The 23,644-nt window shown below is 37.7% G+C and overlaps 1 protein-coding gene across 1 annotated transcript in view; it reads right to left on the bottom strand.

Annotated features, from left to right (window-relative positions):
- TBX21 (T-box transcription factor 21) overlaps positions 1 to 23,644 on the bottom strand; it is a 53,412-nt gene that overhangs the window by 6,587 nt on the left and 23,181 nt on the right. The gene's annotated exons all lie outside the window — the stretch shown is intronic.

Below are 23,644 nucleotides of genomic sequence, written 5' to 3'. Positions count from 1 at the left end.
TTCTTACATAGGTCCCAGCCAGACATGTCTTCTTCTAAGATGCTCTTTTCTGTTTCTACTTTCTGATTTTCTGTTTCCCACTTTCAGTGACAGTTTTGGCCATTGTGAAAATCCAGCCCTAGATTTTTGATCTTCTGCCTCAATTTAGAGTTGTTTCTCACCAAAATGATGGTACTTCCACAAATATCAATGGTGGTTTTTCTTTTCTTTTTTTGGGGGGGGGGGCAACCATGTTTGGAAAAGGGAAAGAGGCACTTACACTTCTGGACATCTAGAAATTCAAAGGATTATTCAGTCCTGTACTAAGTGTAAATAAAAAACTCATCCATTTCTGAGACTTTTTTGCTATTTCGGGGCCAACCCATCAGGGCTCGATCGGAAGAGAAAGAGGAAAAGGAATAGCTTTCCTCTGAAGCCTCCACTAGAGATTGAGTGGCCTAAAACGTAGAAAACTTAATTTACACGTGTGAAAGTTCAACTCCCAGTTTGCTGTATACTGTTTGAATAAACAACCACAACAATCATAATAAAAAGTATTGATATCCTCCTGTCCCCAGCTGTCTAAAATTCAGAAAACCCTATTTTTGGCTTTGGAACTTTTTCCTTCTCAAACTTTTCATGAAGAAGTCATTCCAGAGGGGAAAACCCTTGAGAGTAAGAGTTGCTTCTGCTCTTGTAACTGTCCTCCACCACTGTCCTCTGCTGCATCACCTCAGCCAAGGCACCCACAACTGGGCACCACCATGTCTACTCCATCCACCACATCATCCATCTCATCCCCCAGCCGTGTTCCTCAGGCTTTCACCTAAGCCTTCATCACCCCTGTTCTCTCTTCTTGCTATGGTCTTTTAGCTTTCTTCCCACTCTATTCTCACTGCCTTTCATGCTTCCCACCAAGGCTGTCTCTAGCTCCTTTTCTATCCTCCTATTTTTCACCACTCTTCTAGTCTCCCCAGTATTTGCATGTCTCTCCCTTCTCTTGTCACCATGTGACTCCATGACTCCAGTGGCAGGTAGGCATGTAGTCAGTTTGTGTGTGTTGTATATGCATTATGTTGCATATGTTTGTGTTTTAGAGTTTCTGTCTACTTAGGTATCTGTACCTGTGTTTGTCCTAGTTGGTATGTGTCTGTGTTAGAAAAAGCTGACCTCATCGCAGAACACATATGACCTACGCACTATCCATCTTTTGCATGAAAAAGGCTTTTTACTGAAGTATAAAGTTGGGTTATAAGTTGAGTCAGTCAATCAGCTGATTAATACTCATTAAGACACACCCCAATAGACTGAAAACCTAAATATACAGACACAAGAGAGTCAGTGTGGTATAGTGGTTAGGGAGCTGGACCAGGAGTGGGGAGACTCAGCTTCTCGTCCTCCCTTGGTCATGGAAACACTCTGGGTGATCTCAGCCACTTCCTCTCATCCGGATCAGCATTAGATTCTATCACAAACCAACTGATAAACAAAACCTCTTGTCTCATCATTCATTGATAGCTTTGCTATAAGAAGTCGGCAAGCTCAGTGCAAAAACAAGCAGACCCTGCTACTAGGTGGAATAAATGCTAACAACAACAAAAACAACAACACAGACACAAATATACACACATTTGATTTGCAGAAAAACCCATGAGGGAAGACAGTAGTTTCTGCAAACCATAAAACACATCATGTCAACTTACAAAAATTCTTCTGTTTCGTATTCAAATTAATTAAAGCTAGTCCTCTGTCTTCTAACTATACTGGGTAGGATTATTAAAAAATACTCATTCAGGATGGTAGAGAGATTTCTCTAATAACCAGTAATTATATACTTCTTATTTTCAAAGCTAAGCAAAGTATGTCTAACTATCTTGGGCAAGGATTTTGACAGTGGCTAATAAATTCAAATACCCAATATCGTAAAAATTAACTTTTTAAAGTCATCCACCTACTGCCTACTTGTAGCAAAACAATCCAAACCATCTTCGTTAATTCTTTTTTATATGAATTAATAGTTGTTTTTATTGTCAAAATAAAAAAGTGCATCACTTATAATTTTATATCTTTCCCTTTCCTGTTGTTTGCTAACATAGACAATTTGGTAAAAATAAGTGAAATTTGATTTTTGGTGACAAAACCATGCAGGTTTCTTAGCGGTGTTACAGAAATGGTTGTCCGTTGCTTTCTTCCAAGATGTTTAAGCTGTGAGATTAACATTAGAAAGGTTTCAATTCCAACTCTCCCTCAGGTGGGGGGATAAACCACTTTGGTCCAAAGAGTCTTTCTCAGGAATGAACTCCTGAGAGGCAGGACAGGTTCATCAAATGGTCACTAACAAAAGTGCATTCTTCTTTGTATCAAGAGGTTTTAGGTTGTCTGTGGATGTGTTGAACAGAGGACACCATGTTTATTGGAAGTTTTCCTTGCAGTAGATTATTTGTTTGCCTGCTAGATTTATGTCCTGCCTTCTGCTCAGGAACTCGGTGCTCCCACCTCCCTTTTCTCTCCACAAGGAAAAAAGATGGGGCATTGATGGGCCAAAAGCGACCCAGTGAACTTTCCCCGATAACGGTAGACTTGAATCAGGGTTTGCCCAGTGCCAGTTCAACACCTTAACCACTATACCACCCTGATGGTGTAAGTAAGGCTGGACAATGGATTATTCAGAAACTTGTTGCCTCAAACTTCATGGCAGAATAGGAATTGGACTCCAGGGACCAATCTGACTCTCATAAACACTTTGTACAACTGACGTTTCCACCGTACATTAAAAAATCCCCTAACATTTTTCGGGTGCCACAGAAATGTTTGTGGCTAGTGCTTAAACAAAAGATTCACCTTTCGTTTATTGACTGGTTAGGAATATGGGTCTCTTTTCTTTTGGAAACAAACTATCTTTTTTCCAAAGAAAGAAAAAGGAAACAGATGGATTCTCATGGTGTACCAAGAGAATCTTTTGCTTCCCATCTGTTCTTGCAGAGGTGACTGAATGTGCAATACGTCCTCCAGCTTCTTCAACGGCTGCATTTAGCCCTAAAAGTTTATCTACTTTCCGATGGCCAACATATTTCCAGGCTGTTCGCCACTGATTCACCTCATTCCAACAGGACACCTCAAACAGAACAGAACAAGTTCTGTATTTTCTTTCTTGAAGAGCTGTTGAACTGACTGCGACAGATGTAAAAACAGCTCTGTTTTTTTTTCACCCCCTCTGACCTTAAGCAAATTCCCCACCTTACCATTTCCCTCTTGCTCCTCCCAGCCTCCCTCCTTTCCCTCTTGCCACATTTCCGGTTCAGAAATAGACACTACTACTATTTTCAGAGAAAGTGAGAAGAGGAGAAAGAGAGACAGAAAACCCCTCAGGACAGATGGACAAAAAGTCAGGTGGCATGAAAAGCTTATTCCCAGGGCAAATCCTTTGATACCTGAGAATGGAGAATCCAAATCTCTCTCTCTCTCTCTCTCTCTCTCTCACACACACACACACACACACACACTAATCTGGGGTTTGCCCACAAAGGAGTTTTCTTGCATGATTGAAACAAACCACACCTGTCTGTACGATTCCCATTGATTAGAATGGGACTTGTGCAAAATAACTTCTCATTGGATCAGGGCATAGCAAGTGTCAAATTTATCCGTCGACCTCTTGAAACACATCCTCCATTATCTGTCCTAATAAAGTGGACTATGATTATGCCAATCCAGGTACAATTTGTTAACAATCTTTTCCCATACCTCCACACATATACTGATATAGCTGGGAGTGCGGGGGGCGGGGGCGGGGGGAGTTAAAGAAGAAAGATCAGCATCTAAACTCACAGCCTTAAATTCATCATGTGCCACAATAAGGCTTTTTCACTCCGATTGCCTCTGTTGGTGCAGAAAGGACCATTGTCATTTACCTGGCAGGAGCATACACTTGTTACAGCGCTAGAAGGAATTTTGGTAGTGTTGGAAGTTGGCCAAAATAATTTCAAGATTATAGAAGTTTAAATTGGAATTAATTTTGTTCCAATAATTTCCACGCAATGCAAATCTATAAATATTTTTTAGAAATAGGCTCAATAGATTTTAACTGTAAGTAAGTGTATATATAGGATTGAACCAACCCATAATGATTCATTGTCTTTTTCCTTTTAATCTACTGAAATACAGCAGCATCTTGAATAGGGTAAAGAGAGGGCTGGGAAGAGAAGTGAATATAACAAGTATTATTTTCTGTTCATTTTTTAAGACTGGATGATTAAATCACAGATATAAGAAAGCTTCCCTTTCTCCACATGGCAAATGATAAAAAAAAATGTAGATACATGCATTATACTAAAAATATAACACCTCCATATATGACTAACATATACATTGTATTCATGAACTGTCAAGTACTAAAAACTCAGAGATGCACATATGATTCAGCAGTTCCAGCTAATCAGAAACATCTTTATCTTGAAGGAGCCCAAATCAAAGCAAGAGATTGTGTGAAGTATGTGCACATTTAACATCACTCACTAGCACAAAGCATAAAGTAAGGAAAAATTAATAAGCAGGGAATTAATAAACATCCTCTCATAGATCCCTATAAATAGCACCGTTCTAGAGGTGTGGAAGTTCAAAGTGAATTTTCTATCTTCCTAGTAGAATTAAATATATCAGACTTAATTCCTCTCTGGGAGTCACTTAATACAGGGGACAAGTTCAGTTTAGTTTAGTTTATGGCCAATGGCCATGTAAGATATTTGACTGAAAAACTGCAGTATAAAAAATAAATTTAAAATTCAGTTCAAAACATCAGTGAGGCACAGTAATGACATTAATGGTGGAAAGACTGCACTGGCCAGAATTCATTGTCTGGCTGCTGATCTATGTTGCAATGCCATCCCTGCTCCTTCAGGAACGTCTAGTTCGTGTGGGACACTATTTGAAGGGATTAAAGATCAAGATTTTTAATTTGTTGCTGTTTCTGGTAGCTCTTAATGGATTTTTCTTGACTACATTTGAATGACGAGGCTTTAAAGATTTGTTTATAGATAAGAGATAAGGTATGGGAAGAAGACTTTTTTTTGTATTTTTAGAGAAAATGATAAGTTACTGTGTTAAAAGGAAAGGAATATGAAACTGATTTATTTGATTAAGGTTAAAATATATATGTCGTTACTTCAGGTAACTCTTAATGGACTTTTGCTGATTAAGACTGACTGATGAGGCTTTATAATGTGTTTATAGATAAGAGATGAGATATGGGAAGAAGTGATCTTTGGCTGAAATGTTAGAGAAGGTGATAAGTTACTGAAATTGTTTGTACTTGTCTTGATGAAGGGAAGTCATTTCTTTACATATCTTTTTTCTTTCTTTTCCCTTTTCTTCTCTACCCTTTTTTCTTTTTATATTTTTCTTAGTTTATATTAGTTTTTCATCTTTGTATTTTTAAGCTTTAATAAAAATTATTATTAAAAAAGGGGGGGGGAGATCTAGTTCACCATGAATCCTCTCCGAAAGTTAATGGAGATCTGATAAAACCCCGTGAAACACACACAAAAAAACCAAGTTAGGGATGCCCACTGTCTCCTCTCTTGTTTATTTTGGTTCTTGAAATACTAAATAGAAATATAAGACAAGATGAGAGGATTGTGGGAGTAAAGATTTTTTAAAAAACTTATAAGTTAAGGACTTTTGCAGATAACTTGGTGTTGGTTTTGAAAGATTCTTTAAAGGGAATTGAAACATTAATGAGCAAATTAAAAGAATTTGGTGCATTAGCAAGTTTCATGATTAACAAACAGAAAACAAAGATGTTGACAAAAAACATGAAAATAGAAGATGAAAGAGAATTGATGAATAAAATGGGAATACAAGTATCTCCCAACAAATTAAGATTTTACAGCAACAGTTATCTATGTTAACAATAAGAGAAATGGAAATAAAGTTGAATTTTATTCATTTTATGGTTTTGAACAAAGTAAGACTGAGTTTGAAATAGAATTGGGTACTAATGATGAACATATTATTGCTAAAATGAATAAATGTTTGCCGAAATATGAGACAGAAGAAGAACAAGTGAAAGAATGTATGATAAAAGGACATTTTATCATGTTTCGTGGACATGTAAAAAAGCCAAAAATTTCTGGGTACAAATACATATGCATTACAGTGGGGCAAAAAAGTATTTGGTTAGCCACCAATTGTGCAAGTTCTCCCACTTAAAAAGATGAGAGAGGCCTGTAATTTTCATCATAGGTATACCTCAACTATGAGAGACAAAATGAGAAAAAAAATCCAGAAAATCACATTGTCTGATTTTTAAAGAAATTATTTGCAAATCATGGTGGAAAATAAGTATTTGGTCACTTACAAACAAGCAAGATGTCTGCCTCTCACAGACCTGTAACTACTTCTTTAAGAGGCTCCTCTGTCCTCCACTCATTACCTGTAGTAATGGCACCTGTTTGACCTTGTTAGCAGTATAAAAGACACCTGTCCACAACCTCAAACAGTCACACTCCAAACTCCACTATGGCCAAGATCAAAGAGCTGTTGAAGGACACCAGAAACAAAATTGTAGACCTGCACTAGGCTGGGAAGACTGAATCTGCAATAGGCAAGCAGCTTGGTGTGAAGAAATCAACTGTGGGAGCAATAATTGGAAAATGGAAGACATACAAGACCACTGATAATCTCCCTCGATCTGGGGCTCCATGCAAGATCTTACCCTGTGGGGTCAAAACGATCACAAGAACGGTGAGAAAAAATCCCAGAACCACATGGGGGGACCTAGTGAATGACCTGCAGAGAGCTGGGACCAAAGTAACAAAGGCTACCATCAGTAACACACTACGCCACCAGAGACTCAAATCTTGCAGTGCCAGATGTGTCCCCCTGCTTAAGCCAGTACATGTCCGGGCCTGTCTGAAGCTTGCTAGAGAGCATTTGGATGATCCAGAAGAGGATTGGGAGAATGCCATATGGTCAGATGAAACCAAAGTAGAATGTTTTGGTCTAAACTCAACTCGTCATGTTTGGAGGAGAGAGAATGCTGAGTTGCATCCAAAGAACACCATACCTACTGTGAAGCATGGGGGTGGAAACATCATGCTTTGGGGCTGTTTTTCTGCAAAGGGACCAGGATGACTGATCCGTGTAAAGGAAAGAATGAATGGGGCCATGTATCGTGAGATTTTGAATGAACACCTCCTTCCATCAGCAAGGGCATTGAAGATGAAACGTGGCTGGGTCTTTCAGCATGACAATGATCCCAAACACACCGCCCGGGCAACGAAGGAGTGGCTTCGTAAGAAGCATTTCAAGGTCCTGGAGTGGCCTAGCCAGTCTCCAGATCTCAACCCCATGGAAAACCTTTGGAGGGAGTTGAAAGTCCATGTTGCCCAGCGACAGCCCCAAAACATCACTGCTCTAGAGGAGATCTGCATGGAGGAATGGGCCAAAATACCAGCAAGAGTGTGTGAAAACCTTGTGAAGACTTACAGAAAACGTTTGACCTCTGTCATTGCCAACAAAGGATATATAACAAAGTATTGAGATGAACTTTTGATATTGACCAAATACTTATTTTCCACCATGATTTGCAAATAAATTCTTTAAAAATCAGACAATGTGATTTTCTGGATTTTCCCCCCCATTTTGTCTCTGATAGTTGAGGTATACCTATGATGAAAATTACAGGCCTCTCTCATCTTTTTAAGTGGGAGAACTTGCACAATTGGTGGCTGACTAAATACTTTTTTCCCCCACTGTAATTCAGAAGATTTTAAAGGTTAAAGTACAACTGAAACCAGAGACTTTTCTTTTGGGACTAATGGATAAGCAATTAGAAAAAAAGTCATGATACTTTGTGTTTATATATGACAACTGCAGCGAGAGTATTGTATGTTCAAAAGTGGAAAGGTTCGACACTACCTACAATGGAGGATCGGTTGGTGAAGATGATGGAACTTGTGGAGATAGCTAAATTAATATCTTTGATCAGAGAAAAAACAATATCTACATTTATGGTTGACTGGAAACCCCTTACAGACTTTTTGCATGAAACAGAAAATAATGCACTTATGATTTGTGGTTTCGATGATTAGAAAAAAATGGATAATAGAAGAAAGTAAGGATTTTTTTGGTAATCATAGAGTAAGAGATAATTTTGCAACTGTACTTCTATTTGCTGCAAGGGTAATTGGAAGCTTCTATTTTTTATTTTTTATTTTTTTTCTTTTTGTCTTTTCTATCTCTTCTTTCCTTTCTTCTTTACTGTTTCTATTCTTTATTAATTTGTGTTACTTTTTATGTGATTTGTAAAACTCTTAATAAAAATTTATAAAAAAAGAATTGATGAATAAAACGGGTTTTAAGATTGAGAAGAAGGTAAAATATGTGGGTATCCCTATGACAAATATGAACTGTATGTTGTTTCAAAATAACTATGTTAAGACATGGAATGAAATAAAAAAAAGACTTGTTAAGATGGGAGAAACTGCAACTGTCATTGTTGGGGAGAATATCTGTTATAAAATGAATGTCTTGCCTAGAATGATGTTTTTGTTTGAGACAATACCTGTTTTGACAACTGATGCACCATTTAAATAATGGCAGAAGGATATATCTAAATTTGTGTGGCAGGGGAAAAAAACACAAGTTAAATATAAGGTGTTACAAGATGCAAACGAAAGAGGAAGATTGGGTCTACCTGATTTGAAACTGTATTTGCAGCTTGCTGTTTCGCTTGGATGAAAGAGTGAGTGCTGCTGAAAAACAGAAGGCTCTTGGAGTTAGAAGAACATGACCTGAGATTTAGGTGGCATAGATATTTGTGGTATGACAAAGTTAAGGTTAATGTGGATTATAAAATCACTATGTTAGATGTGCCATATTGAGAATATAGAATAGATACAAACCCAGGTTGTGCCTGAAAACACCTTTGTGGCTCTCAGCACAAGAAGCATTTTATAGATGAGAAATAATACACAAACACAAATGGTTTCACATATCATGAGATACTAGAATTTTGTCAAGGGGAATGTAAAATAAAATCAAGTGAAGAACTGGTGGCAGAGGGATATAATATTCAATGGTTTTCTTATCTACAGTTATTAGAAAGATTTAAAGTAGACAAAAGAATTTATGGTTTTGAACATTGTAAGACTGAATTTGAAACAGAATTGTGTATGAATGATAAAGATGTAATTGCTAAAATGCATAAACTTTTATTGAAATTTGAAACAGAAGAAGAACAAGTGAAATAATGTATGATAAAGTGGGCTAAAAAATTTGGTTATAATATGCAGATGAAACAATGGGAAAATATGTGGTTGAAAGGATTGAAATTTACACTAAGTCATGAACTTAAAGAGAATTTTCATAAAGTGATGTACTGTTGGTATATGTCACCAGAGAAATTGTCTAGAATGTATAAAAGCACTTCAAATTTGTGTTGGAGATCTGAACAAGGAGGAGGGACATTTTTATAATATTTGGTGGACATGTAAAAAAGCTAAAAAAATTTGGATTCAAATATACACACTGATTCAGAGGATTTTAAAGATTAATATACAATTGAGACCAGCGGTTTTTCTTTTGGGATTGATGGACAAACAGTTGAAAAATGTCATGGAACTTTGTTTTTGTATATGATAACTGCAGTGAGATTATTATTTGCAGAAAGATGGAAAGATCTGGCATTATCCAAAATGGAGGAATGGTTGGTGAAGATGATGGAACTTGTTGAGATGGCTAAATTGACTTCTTTGATCAGAGAAAAGATAATTTTTACATTTATTGCTGACTGGAAACCCCTTTTGGACTTTTTGTGTAAAACAGAAAAAAATGAACTTATGATTTATGGTTTTGAGGAATAGACAGGATATATTTTAGAAAGAACAGAGTCATAGAATAAGAAGTAAATTTATAATTGTACTTATATCTGCTGTAAAGAAGATCAGAAGCCACTTCTTTGCATCTGTTTTCTTTTCTATTTTTCTTTTCTATTTTTCTTTTACTTTTCCCCCCATTTCTTGCACTTTTAGCTTTCTCTTTGATTTCTTTCTTTTTCTTACCTTATATTTGTATTAGTTTTTATCTTCCTTTAAAAAAAAATTAATAAAGAAGTGCGAGCTTATCCTAAAATAATAATAATAATAATAATAATAATAATAATAATAATAATAATAATAATAATAATAATAATAATAATAATAATAATAATAATAATAATGACAATAATGGCAACACATCATAGTTGGCGAGATTCAGAGCTCTCCTGTGCCTTAGGCATAGGATGTTGGGGAGATAGTGAGCTGCCAAAAGAAGTCTAGTAAATAAACCAGAATAGTGTAGATTGGAGTTTGAACCTCAGTTCTCAAAACCTAACAGGCTCAGATATTGAACAGTGGGCCCACAGAATATTAACCCCAGATTTATTCTTTTTAACCATGAAGATGCGAAGTCATCTCACAGAATCAAGGAAGCCAGAGGACTTTAAACCAATGTTTTAGGCAGCAAAGCAGCATCCGAACCTGAGTGGAGATCAGGCAAACTCCAGTCTTAACAGGGTTGGATACACAGCAGGGTGTACTAACAGGGCCCTTAAGAACCGTGATGGTTGCCATTACAAAATGCAGCATAAGATTTGTGAGATTTTGGATTTTCATAGGCAGAATTCTTACCTGTTCTTTGCAAGATGTTGATGCAAAGAAAGAAACCCCAAGATATTTAAAGAATTTAGCCTGATTGTTACCGATACCATCTATTTTACATTTACATTTAGGATTTATCTCCACCCAGTGGGGAAATCTGGGCGGCTCACAAAGTACACCTTAACCATTGCAATTACAATTACACCTATTCTAATACAACTACAGTGGAACCTCGGGTTACAAACGCTTCTGTTAACGAACTTTTCGGGTTACGACCAGCTCCGGCCGCAAAATTTTGCTTCGGCTTGCGAACTCTGCCTCGGGGTACGAACAGGATACGCGGCCATTTTCCCTTCCGTGACACGGTCTGCGGCCATTTTCCACCCCTGACATGTGGTCTGCAGCCATTTTTCTGCCCCTGACACATGGTCCGTGGCCATTTTCCACCCCTGACACGTGGTCCGCGGCCATTTTCCGCCCCTGACACGTGGTCGGTGGCCATTTTCCGCCCCTGACACGTGGTCGTAGGGAGGGGGACTCTCCCTCCAAGCAATAGCCACCTTCCTGTCCTCCACGCCAGAACGGATTAATGGTAATTACATTGAACCTTATGGGGAAATTTGCTTCAGGTTGCGACCAATTTGGGTCGCGACCAGAGTCACGGAATGAATTAAGTTCGTAAACCGAGGTTCCACTGTACAGTGCAACTCTACTCTATTGTGGCCAGCAGCAGCCGCAAGCGAGTCAGCTCATCCGGGTTTTCTTCCACCGATGATCTTTTTGCCTCATCGCATTAGTCGTGTCCAGTGTCCAGCATTTGTTCTTTCCGCCAATCGGGTCCAGCACCGGTTCCAGCTTCTCCATGCAGGTGCCGCCGGTTCCTCCCACCAAAATGGGAGTACCTATTTATCTACTCACAGATGGAATTGCTTTCGAACTGCTAGGTTGGCAGAAGCTGGGACGAGTGACGGGAGCTCACCCCATCACGCGGAGCAGGCTCAAACCGCTGGAGTGCCGACCATTTCTGGCCAGCAAGCTCCAGCATCATTAAGCCCCTGTGCCACCGTGTCCCTATAGCCCCTGTGCTACCGATTCTGTTTTCCAGAACTGATGGCATATGATAGAGCTTCTTGAGAACATAACTACTTTAGCTTTATTTCGACTGATGCAAGGCCATCAAAGTGTATTACTGTATGTACTCTGGTCTTGACAAACTTGCACCAATGAATTTATATTGTAAATTAAAACATAGGTGCCAGAATGTAGATTTATTTCTCTCCTTCCTGGATAGGTGTAGGGGCAGTGAACGCATGGTATACTTGAGAGCCACAATGGAACTGTGTTGTATTATTCTCATTTCATTTCATAATTAGAGCAAAGAAATGTCAGTGAATGGAAGAGGCAAACAAATTCTCCTATTGTTTGTTTTTGGGTATTGAATCAAACATGGCCTTCAAATCCGTGAAGTTTTCCCCAAGGTAAAGAACTATATTTTTCAGTTAAATGTGACCAGTGTCACCCCTTCTCTAAAACCAGCTCGTTTCTTCATTAAGGTGTTATTCTGCAACATTCAGGGCACTTTGCAGAATTCCCTGCTAGAAAGGCCAAAGGACACCAGGTTGAGATGGGCTACCCTAGAGTGCATATATATAGTGATGTGCAATTGTTATGGTCTCCCACCACCAAATGACAGGGTATTTATCTATGCCAAATAAAAACACAATATTAAAAGTGAGCACAACCTGCTAAGCTGACTGGGTGATAATATTGCCATGCTCTTGACTCTGGACCAGTGTTTCTCAACCTTGGCAACTTGAATATGTGTGGACTTCAATTCCCACAATTCCCCAGCCAGCCTTCAACATCTTCAAGCTGCCAAGGTTGAGAAACACTGCTCTGGACTAACCAGGGCATTTACGGGCTGAATTAACACATTGTCTTTTGGCCTCATCTACTTTATAAAGTTGTAGGAATCACAGAGAAATCTTAATTCTTGGAGAAAGAAGGGATACATATTTTATAAGGGCAGATATCCAAATTGATCATTTCAAGCATGACAAGGAGTGGAGAAAGTGGCTAAGTTAGCTGCCAAGGGTGGAACAACAATAAATACAGAGCTACTAAAAGTGTGTTTGGGGGCAGTGGGGTGGGGAGTTTAAAGACGTTTAGAATACAGTTTGATTTGATCATTGCAATCATGTGCAATTCCTCTTAACTGTCCCCAAGGATACATTTACATGGAGAAGATAATATGAGATCTTGGATTTCATAGATATAATTTCACCTTCCTGTGAGCAAAATCTTGTTATAATAAAAGAATTGTTTTTAGTATACTTGTGGCTACATCTGTAGATATCCTGGGCCATATATTACATTTCCTGTGTAGCCATTCCCCATGACTATCTTAATTTTCTAGAAATGTGTCTCTGCCATAGGACACATTAGCAGAAATTTAAGACAGTCTTAATACAAACCTGCTTTTATTAAACTGAATCTGGGGATGGAGGAAAGCATCTCGAACAAAATTTACAAATATTGCAGTCCAGTATTGATTGCCAATAGTTTCCTAATTCAACTATTGACAAATGTTATAGGTTATGTTGTACGTATATGAAATGTCAAATTGGCAATCTGATTTTAAAAAGTGATGTCCTATAACTTAATAAAATTTTAAAATTCCATTTCAGTAAATGAAATACAGTCATCTTTATATTTATAAGCAATGAATTTTAAATATTACAGGGCTCCTATAGCACTCCAAGTGAATCCAGAGTGGAAAAATTAACTTTAGTTTAGTTCAGTTACATTTTTTTCTTGAATGAAAAAGTGTAGCGTTTGTGTATTTCTACATGAATGTGTCTATCCAACCTAAAAGTATAGTTAGCTCTAACCAATTCATTAACATCACCCCAAATGTATGTTATCCTCTGTATGTACTACAATACATAAAAACCGACTCTCATCATTGTAAATAAATACTTGTTCAAATATAGATTGTTTTTCTTCAGATCCATCAGAGTTATCTTCACAGAACTATTTCAGGCTGCAATAAGCTCTTTCACCCCACAATTCAATGAACTGAGCTGGAAAAACTCACCCAGTTTCAGGGAGTTCCACCATCCAACAGGAGAGGACTTTCCCCCCTCCCTTTTCTAGCTCTCAGAGTTGCTTTAAAGGCTTTCCTGACTTGAGGTTGGGCCTATGGGTTGGAAGGCCATCAGACCCCCCAATTCAACATTTTTTCTGCTGGCACTTCCAGAAATAGCATTGGAGTAGCTTGGGTTGAAAACATTTGAATTTCCTGTTCTGAGGACAAAGCTCTGCCTTCAGCATTAGAGGGAGAAATCTGGTACATTTTACCAGAGATGCCCTCCAAGAAGTGAGATGACAAACTCAATGGCTTGTTTTAGTATTTTTCTGTAATTGATCCCAAACCCAACACAGCTGCTTCACAAAGTGTATGGGCAGGAAAATGCTGGAACCAGCTCAAACACTCTAGACACTCAGTTCCACATGGTTTGTTTAATTTGTTGTACAATTGCAATACATAACTTTCAGTGAGAAGGGACAGAGAATCTGGGGGCTCTGGATTTTGCCGAATTTCTGTAGTCCCAGCAGCATTGAGAATTGCCATTTAGCAGGATTTGGAGGGTACCAATTCTCAATCCCTGAGGGAAAAGCTCATCTTTCCTACCTCAAGACAATGCATTCCTATTCACTACAAACATTTTATTTAACATAGGTCTCCATGAGGTTAAGAATAGTTATAGTTACTTTGTATCTAAATGCTGATGGTCCTAGTTTACTCAATAATTTTTAATATTAGAAAGTTTAGCTCTGATTTAAAGATACCCTGTGACTTTGAAACTCTTCCCTACTCCCAGATTTGTAGATTGGCTTATTTTGTGGCAGGAATCAGGGCAGGTTGGAAACCACTTATAGAATCAGGGTTTAAGGCATATAAATCTATATATCTACATCTACATCTACATCTACATCTACATCTATATATCTATATATACCTACTGTACATACCTAAACTTTGCAATTTACTTTGCAGATTTCCATAATAATAAATTGCTATTTAAAAAACTAAACTGGGGCTACAATATCACATAGATCAAGCCAATTGATTTTCTGGGGGGATCTGACACTACATCATTACTTGGAGGAAAAAAAAACAGATTACAGTTTCATTGAAGTTGATTGTGCCTCCAAATAAAAAAAGAAATGTATCTCCAAATTAAGAAGGTCAAACGGTTGGATAACATTGCATATGTTGATTTATATCTATACATACACATTTAGACATGATTACTATCATTTAAAGAGAAATGCAGTCCATTTGCCCAGGCAGAGAAGATTCTGAACCTAAGTATTTCCTCATTTGGATGCCCAGATTGATGTGCAACTTAAAGTCCTTTAAAATTCATCATTAAGTTGGACTTGGACTGGACAGATCCTTAAAATGACTGATCACTGTGAAGTCAGGGCAAGTTGAATTTAGCTAGTACCAAATGTAGCCTGCTAGAGTACCCAATACTAATCTGAGTTCCAAAATAGAAACAGGATACAAATACACAGAAGGTCAGGCTCCCCTCCCTGTACTATATTCACTGCACAAAGAATCTGCATTTCTACATAAGAAAACCATTGACAAGAATATCCTTCTATTGCCAAATCTCTTGATTTCATTTTACAATCCCCTTGGGAAAATTCGAATACATCACGGTAGGTTAACCATTTATGTTTACTTATAATTTCTCGTCTATAAAATGCTTCTTGTGCTGAAAGCCACAAATTTATATTTATTCCATTCTCTAAGAATAGCCTGTCTGAAATAATGATTTTTAAAATCTACATTCACCTTAGCTTTATCATACCATAGATATCCATGCCATCCAAATCTCAGATCGTGACCTTCTAAATCCAATAACCTCCTATTTCTTAACAATACCCACTCTTTCATCCAAACTAAACAACAGGCAGCAAAATATAGTTTCAAATCTGGTAAGCCCAATCCTCCTCTTTCCTTTGCATCTTTTAGTAACTTATATTTAACTTGTGGTTTTTGACATGCCTTTTTAAACTTCATTCCATATCTTAACATAGTTATTTTGAAATAATATACAATTCATATTTGTCATAGTTATGCCCTTCTTCTCAATCTTAAAATCTTAAAACCCGTTTTATTCATCAGTTCTGTTTGATCTTGTACCTTCATGTTTTTTTGTTAACATCTTTGTCTTCTGTTTATTAATCTTGAAACCTGCTAAGTCCCAAATTCTTTTAATTTACTCATTATCAGATTATCAGAAAGGTTTAAAGATTTTATGGTTTTGAACAAACTGAGTTTGAAATAGAATTCTGTACTAATGATGACTATGTTATTGCTAAAATGAATAAACTTTTACTGAAATATGAGACAGAAGAACAAGTAAAAGAATGTATGTTAAAATGGGCTAAAAATATTGGCTATAATATACAAATGGGCCAATGGGAAAATATCTGGTTGAAAAGATTGAAATTTACATTATGTTCTAGCCTTAAAGAGAATTCTTATAAAATGACATATCATTGGTATCTGTCTCCAGAGATGTTGTCTAGAATGTATAAAGATACTTCAAATCTTTGCTGGAGATGTGAATAACATGAAGGGACATTTTACCATGTTTGGTGGACGTGTTAAAAAGCCAAAAAAAAATTGGATACAAATACATAGATTAATTCAGAAGATTTTAAAGGTTAAAGTACAACTGAAACCAGAGACTTTTCTTTTGAGACTAATGGACAGGCAATTAGAAAAAAGTCATGGAACTTTGTGTTTATGTATGACAACTGCAGTAAGTCTATGATATGCTCAAATTGGAATGGCTGGTGAAGATGATGGAACTTGCAGAGATGGCTAAATTAACTTCTTTGATTAGAGAAGAAACAATATCTACATTTATGGCTGACTGGAAACCCCTTATAGACTTTTGGATGAAATGGAAAAAATGCACTTATGATATGTGGCTTTGACGATTAGAAAAAAACTGGACAATAGAAAAAAGTAATTTCTTTCACAGTAAATATAAGTAGAGTTACAAAATGAAGACTTACACTATGATTACAAAAAATTTTACTTTTTTCTATTTTCTTTTCTAAAAAGAAATCAGAAGCTTCTTTTTTCTTTTTGTTCTCTCTTTCTGCACTTTCCTTTCTTCTTACTTTTCTTTTTCTTTGCTTCTTTTACTCTTTATCAGTTTGTGTTACTTTTTATGTTCTTTGTAAAACTAATAAAGTTTATTTTAAAAAAAGAAAACATATTTCTGCTGCACTGTAACAAAAGCTAGAAAATGGTATAAAAACTACTATTTCAGGGTTTGGAACAAAGGTCATCAATCTGAAGACAGAAAGAAAATTTGCAAAATTCACATTTATCAGCTGGACCAATCGGACAGCCTTAAATTCTGCCAAATTAAGTCCTGCAAAAATAGTACATGCTTCCACATTCTCTGCTTTCTTCATAGAAAGTTTATATATGCTTCTGTCATTCTGGCTAATCCTAATATAGAGATTTCCTAGGTGTGAATTTTGGATTCTTTTCTTAGACATTGTTTGAAGAGATAAATTAAAAATCACACTCATTTAATGGAATAAAATTAATTTTTTCTTTTGTACCTTCTTTTTACTTGGAAGAACACCCCTGCCCTTCTTTTGCCCATTACCAACACACTGCCATGGCCCCCTCCCCTAATTGCCCAATGGGGAATATCTCCATACAAAAAGAAGCAAGCTGTTCTCAAATGGCCAATTCCCCAGAAACCAACTAAGTCAATATTTTAATCCCACTAAATAGTAAATTTAGTCTCAAGCAGAAATAGCCCATCATCAGGCAGGATTCCTGGCTTTGATAAGATTGAGAGAAGATGATGGAATTGAAGTTCACCCCTCATGAAAAAGGCCTTCCTTGTTCATATTTTCAAGATCTTTTCTCTCACATCCCCCTCCCTAGTCTGCCTCTTAAATCTAACTGTAAAAATTACCAAAAGGAATGTTATAATGTTACTGACACCAAAAGCTGGCCTTAAAGCTCCTCTGAGAATATGAGATTTATTTTTCATTGCAGATATAGCAAATTAGGAGAGAAGTTACTTGGATGTCAGAAACACCTCCCCCCCAATAAAATAGAGAAATGCATCACTTCCTCCTCCCCCCTGACAGAAATTAGCAAGAAATGCATGTGTGTTTGTGTTTGTGTGTGTGTGTGTATGTATAAATGACCAATAAAATAATTACTGTAATTTACTGGGCTAAGCTAAAATGAGATTGGTCGGTTTGTGGTTCAGTGTGCTGAGGAAACCCAGCCTTTCTCTTTGCATGCAATGTGAACTAGGTCATTACATTAAACCTTAATATGATTTAATTGTACATAGTGTGCTATGTGAACACAGGAATCATGGTTTGTTAGCCTAGATTTAGCATGTTGTAGAACCACAGGCAGCATATTGCTTCTGTAAGAAGGACTATGACTGGGATGATCTATGTGTCAGCTGCTCTGTCTTGAATGTTCAACACAAATCAGTTGAACGTTAAATAAAAGTAAATTACATTTTCAACTATGAAGTTAAAGGATTTCAGATTAAAAAATACACACAAAAATTATATTTCAAAGCTCAGAATAATGCCTCACCACCCTAAATTCCTTGTTGTCTGAAACACTGGAAAGCTGGAACCACAGAAATGCACACAGTTTTTTCCCTAGTACTCTTTCCTGTTCAATTTTCAGAGTTGCATCTTGGTTACCTGTTCTTTTATCTCATTTATGCACTTAGAAGCACCTAATTTTTTCCTGGGTTAAAGTCCTGACACAGAAATCAAATTCTAGGGTGGGAATCTGGCTTGAACAATGGCTTCATGAAAAAGAAAGTGGGTGCAACCCTTATTCCTCAGAGCCACGTTCAATACAGGAGGCTTGCGTACTGCTTCCATCATCTTTCCGTATTACACTCCCAAGAAAAGCTGGAAGAAGACCGGATAACCTTCAAAACATGATGCACTCTCCACCAAATTCCTACTATGAGGAAGAGGGAGAGAAAGAAAAAATAAGGGCGATTGCACATGACCCCCACTCTATTGTGTCTTAGTTTTATCCCTAGAGATTGATAACTGGAAGGGAGAGGAATTAATAGACCACCAATAAACAAATACTCTTTGGCTACTGAATATTATTTCCATGGACCTTTCATGGGTCAAAGTCCTTCTGCTGAGCCAGCTTTCTGAAAGCAGGGAATTTCCTAACAACGTTGTTACTCTTAAGAAATGTTATGGAGGATGTGATGTCTTCTCATATCCTTCTTATGAACTAAAAGAAGTTTTCTGAGGGAGGGGTTTTGCTCTAGCCAAGAAATCTTCCTCTTTTCCTCCAACAAAACATAAAGTATTAAGACCAATGCATCAACCATGTTGAGACAATGACAATGAGTCACCTCATTAATGGTGCCCATTAATAATGAAAGTTGAGCAGAATCTACTCAATAAATCTCTTTTATTGGTGAGTTTAATTTTTAATTGTTATTTTAATTTCTTTATAACTTCATTTTGTTTATTATAAACTACCATGACAACCAGTATAAATAAGTAAGTTACTATTCAGTAAAATATAATACTGTATACATCAAGATGCTTGCAAAGTTTGATATATAAGCACCAGACACATACATTTTAACCACAGAAGATACTGAGCACTTATCTCTGACAACCAATAAGACCACAACTGCAAACTCCAGTTACTGTCATCCAATTTGGCCTGTGAATGTGCACAGGTTTAAAGCATCCTTTTGTTTCTGCACTTTTAAGGTATTTTTTAAAAATTCTTTCCAGCCCACAAATTCTAATGGAAAGCTGACTTCTGGGCATCCCCTCCTTCCCATTATTCCTTGGCCTGTTCTGCAATCATTTCTGCAACGTTTATCAAAGATACTGACCTGAGCCTCATCCATAGACCCTCATTACTCTAGTACTGAAATGGCCTGTTAACCATTTTTTGAGGACACGTCTTCACAATGGAGCCTTCAGCTCAGTGCCAGTCTGCCCCTAAGGCAGACAAGCCTGATCAACAAGATTTGATTAGAAAATGGTGTTTTCCATCAAAAAAAGGGAACCCAAACTCCTATGGAAACATTCTGATTTGAGTGGAGGAGCTATCTGAGGTAGGTTGGCCATCTGCAGGACAATTGACCTATTGAGGAACTGCTCCCTCCCACCCACTCATGGGGATCTGTGCTTCCATTAGCATCTCTCTTTTGGCTGCTGGAGAGATCCTTCCTTCCTTCCTTCCTTCCTTCCTTCCTTCCTTCCTTCCTTCCTTCCTTCCTTCCTTCCTTCCTTCCTTCCTTCCTTCCTTCCTTTTTTTGATTGGTTGATATTCTTCCTGGCAACTTCTGCTGCTTGGCTTTTCTTCCTTCCAGCAAACCTCTGCATTTGCTGGAGAGGGGGAAAAAAAAAAGGAATCAGGGATTTTGCCCTTACCACTGTCCCCCCAGCCCCCAGCAGCCTCCAGCAGCGCAGCCCTGCCCTCTTGTTTAGGAGGTGCAGGAAGGACACTCTGAGGGCAAGGGTTTCAAAACGGTATTCTTTCCCCTCATCCTAAGGCCCAGAGGAAAGCATAATGTTGGCGATGTGGAGAAACACCCTGGTGTTTCTGCATCTATAATCAGTTGCAATTTGGGAACACAAACCTTCCCTCCCTGATTTCCCTTGCCTTTGTATGTAGTGGGCATATTTCCTTATGAGCATTCCTTAAAACCTGTCGCAGGAGTCTGTTGTACTCGGCAGCAGGTGGATGCTACAATTGCCCTGCAGGCCTGTCATAAAAGTAGTCAGATATTGTGGGGAGCGAAATAACCTCAAGAGGGCGGGCTGGAGCATCCGTTGGGTGTTACATGAGTCAGCCATCTCAGTGATGAAGTTGCAGACCTGGATAGCATATAGTCGGCTTGCATAGTCTTCTGCTCTATGATACTGTGGTAACCATTTGCACCTATGGATATGATATATATATATATAATATACACCTAAATACACAAATTTAATCTTTTTTTTTTTTTTTTTTTTACCTCTGGGAGTATTTCTGAATCCTCTTGCTAGAGAGGACTGCATTGAAGCTGCACCTGCCACACAACTTCTAGCTCTTTTCATCCCATATGTTTGGCTTTTTACTGATGAACTTATTGATGAATGAGACTCAGTGAAGAGGCTAGAAGAGATTCTAGGATTATTTAGTCATGAAAAAAGGGCAGTTTATGTACTGTATGCTCAGAAGTCCTTTACTACTCCTTTTACACTGAGACTCAAGATGAAATAAATTCCAACATTTCACCCAGCAAAAATTAACTTCAAATAAAGCCTATCATTTAGGATCAAAATATTCCTAATTGAGCATCTCTTTCTTGTCCTCTCTCATATTTTCACATATAATACAATAAATAACTAAAGAGTGGTAGGAGGGACAAATATTTCAAAGAGTGGGCAATTATTCCTTTCAAACTGGGAACTGAAGTCTCCATGAAGCTTTTTGACATTCCCAAATATTAAGAATGGGAACGTGGAAAATTCAGACCAACTCCTGGAAAATGATATATCCCACATGATTAATGTCTGAACTCTGGGATGGTCTAAATAAATTACAGACTATTAGTATGATTGAAAATATGAGCTTTACTCAGAATTGTCTTTTTCCTAACAGTAGGTCACAAATTGTCGAGACTGTTCAATACATAAATGGAAATGTATGTTGTCTTATCAAACTTCCCATCCATCACTACAAAATACCAGAGATAATCACAAAAAGAGCACAAGAACATGCAAAAATTTAGTGCTAGCACTGTATATGCATAGACTTACATTTAACGGGTAAGGAATAAGAATCTCACAGCAAAAGAATCATCACTTATTTTTTTTAAAGACTGTTGGATTACATCTGCACATAACCAAAACATTGGTATAGATATTGTGCCTCCTTAAAGCAAAATGCCCTTCATTCTATGGCTCTCAGAGATCAACCAGTTTTAACTGATTAATCCAGTGTTGTCCAAACTTGGCCACTTTAAGATGAGTGGACTTCAACTCCCAGAATTCCCCAGCCAGCATGGCCAAGTTTGGACAACACTGGATTAAGCCAATTGGAGTTCTAACATTTAGGACTGTTATGCTAATAAAAAAAATCTCATGACACACACCTGCCTTACTTTCTGGCAGTGCCATTTCTATTCTGTGTCAGAACCTACTTTAAGTTTGTTTTTTGTTCATTATTTAAACAATTTATATGGCAGCTCATCTCACAGCAGTGCATCTGGGCAACAAACAAAGGATTAAAACCAAAAAACAAGACAACACCATTAATAAAATAAAGAACTCAAACCAATCAACATAACACATGCCCAAAGTGTAAAAAAAATCCAATTTACAATCAATAAGAAGAAAACAGCCAAGCACACCAGCTAACAGGGCTTGCTTAGGATCCTGGTCTAAATGCCTGAGGGCAACCACACCTGAAGAGAGATTCAGACAAACTGGAGCAGGGGTAAAGAAAGGCAATGAGAATATTCAAGAGATTGGAAACTAAGACCTGTGACTAGTACTGGAGGGAACCCAGTAGGTGAAGACTCAAGGGAAGAACAGTTAACCCTGTTCAAGTCTCTTAAGGGAACCTGAAGGTCATGGAACAATGGCCTGAAATTAGAGGAAGGCAGATTCTGATTGAATGTTAATGGGAAAGAGCCCTAACGGTAAAAGCATTTTAACAGTGGAGCTGATTACCTTAGGAGGTACTGGGTTCCCCTTCACTAAATGTTTTCCAGAAGCCAGACAGACGTTTTTTAGGAATTAATTCACTTTGGATGCCTGAACTCAATGACCTAAATAATCCCTTCCAAAACTTGTATTCTACTGATGTCTCTCTTTCCTCTTAAGCAATTATGTGCCATTAAAGGGGAAACAACACTTACAGGATGAGGACCTGTCAACCTGCACAAGTACATTTATACCTGCAGAGAGTCTTCAAAGTGGAAGGACATCAGAGAAACACGGGAAGAAAGTGTTACATTCCCATGCTCATTGATCCCAACTGAACTCCTAGCAACTGTTTTTTAAAAAAATATGTTGAGATATCAACTCACAAATCTTCACATCAAGTATAGTCATCAAGTCACCCCCCACCCCAACCAAGGGAGTCACATAGCTAGAATGATTGCACAGAATTGTTGAAGTTATTACAAAGACTACATTAAGAGTATCTAAATCTCAAATTATAAATACACAGACACACACAAATATCTAGGAAAGATTAGCCACTTATAAGAAGCACGTGTCCCACTTATCAGATTTCTAATACTGTACATGAAAATGGGATCCTAAGATTAAACCACAGCTGCAAATCATAGTTTGGTACAGTAAATTATGTTCAGAGCTACAAATGATGGAAGGTAGAGTCCTAGCCTGCAGTGTCTCGAGTTTGTAATTACTCTCACATCATTATTCTGCAATGGTTTGAAAGAAGCTTGGCATCTCTCTGATCCCACAGTGTTGTCCTATGATTCCATTTGAGATGGAGAGCTGAGCCAATTTATTTCTGGATTAATTATGATGTAATTGAAAATGCAGCAAAGCCAGTGCCTGGGGTGGGGATTGTTACTTGTTTCTGTTTTATTTATTTGGGACATGTGTCCCTGAGCTTGATTCTCCCATCAGAGTGGTCTCTGATCTCCCTGCTTCCCTGGCTGCAGTCCCTATAGGGGGAATACTAGCTGAATGGCTTGACAGCTCCACCTCAGTTTTCTGGCCAAAGTAAACAGGGATGAACTTGATAAGATTTGTCTGTTTCTGATTCTTTTGACTTCGGCAAAGGATGAACCATGGGGAAAGTGCCAGGGTACTTATTTATTATTGTGTTTTCTTCTCCTTTTCTTTCCTGTGGTGTATGAGGGGTGGGGTGGGGTGGGGTGGGGTGGGGGGCTGCTATGGAACTTACAGCAGCTCAGGAT

The sequence above is a fragment of the Python bivittatus genome, unplaced genomic scaffold (assembly GCF_059951505.1).
Source record: "Python bivittatus isolate LINGU-HERP-01145 unplaced genomic scaffold, Pbiv_v1 ctg000410_np1212, whole genome shotgun sequence".
NCBI lineage: Eukaryota > Metazoa > Chordata > Lepidosauria > Squamata > Pythonidae > Python > Python bivittatus.
The sequence above is the reverse complement of the archived record's forward strand: the minus strand, read 5'-3'. Positions and strand labels throughout refer to the sequence as shown.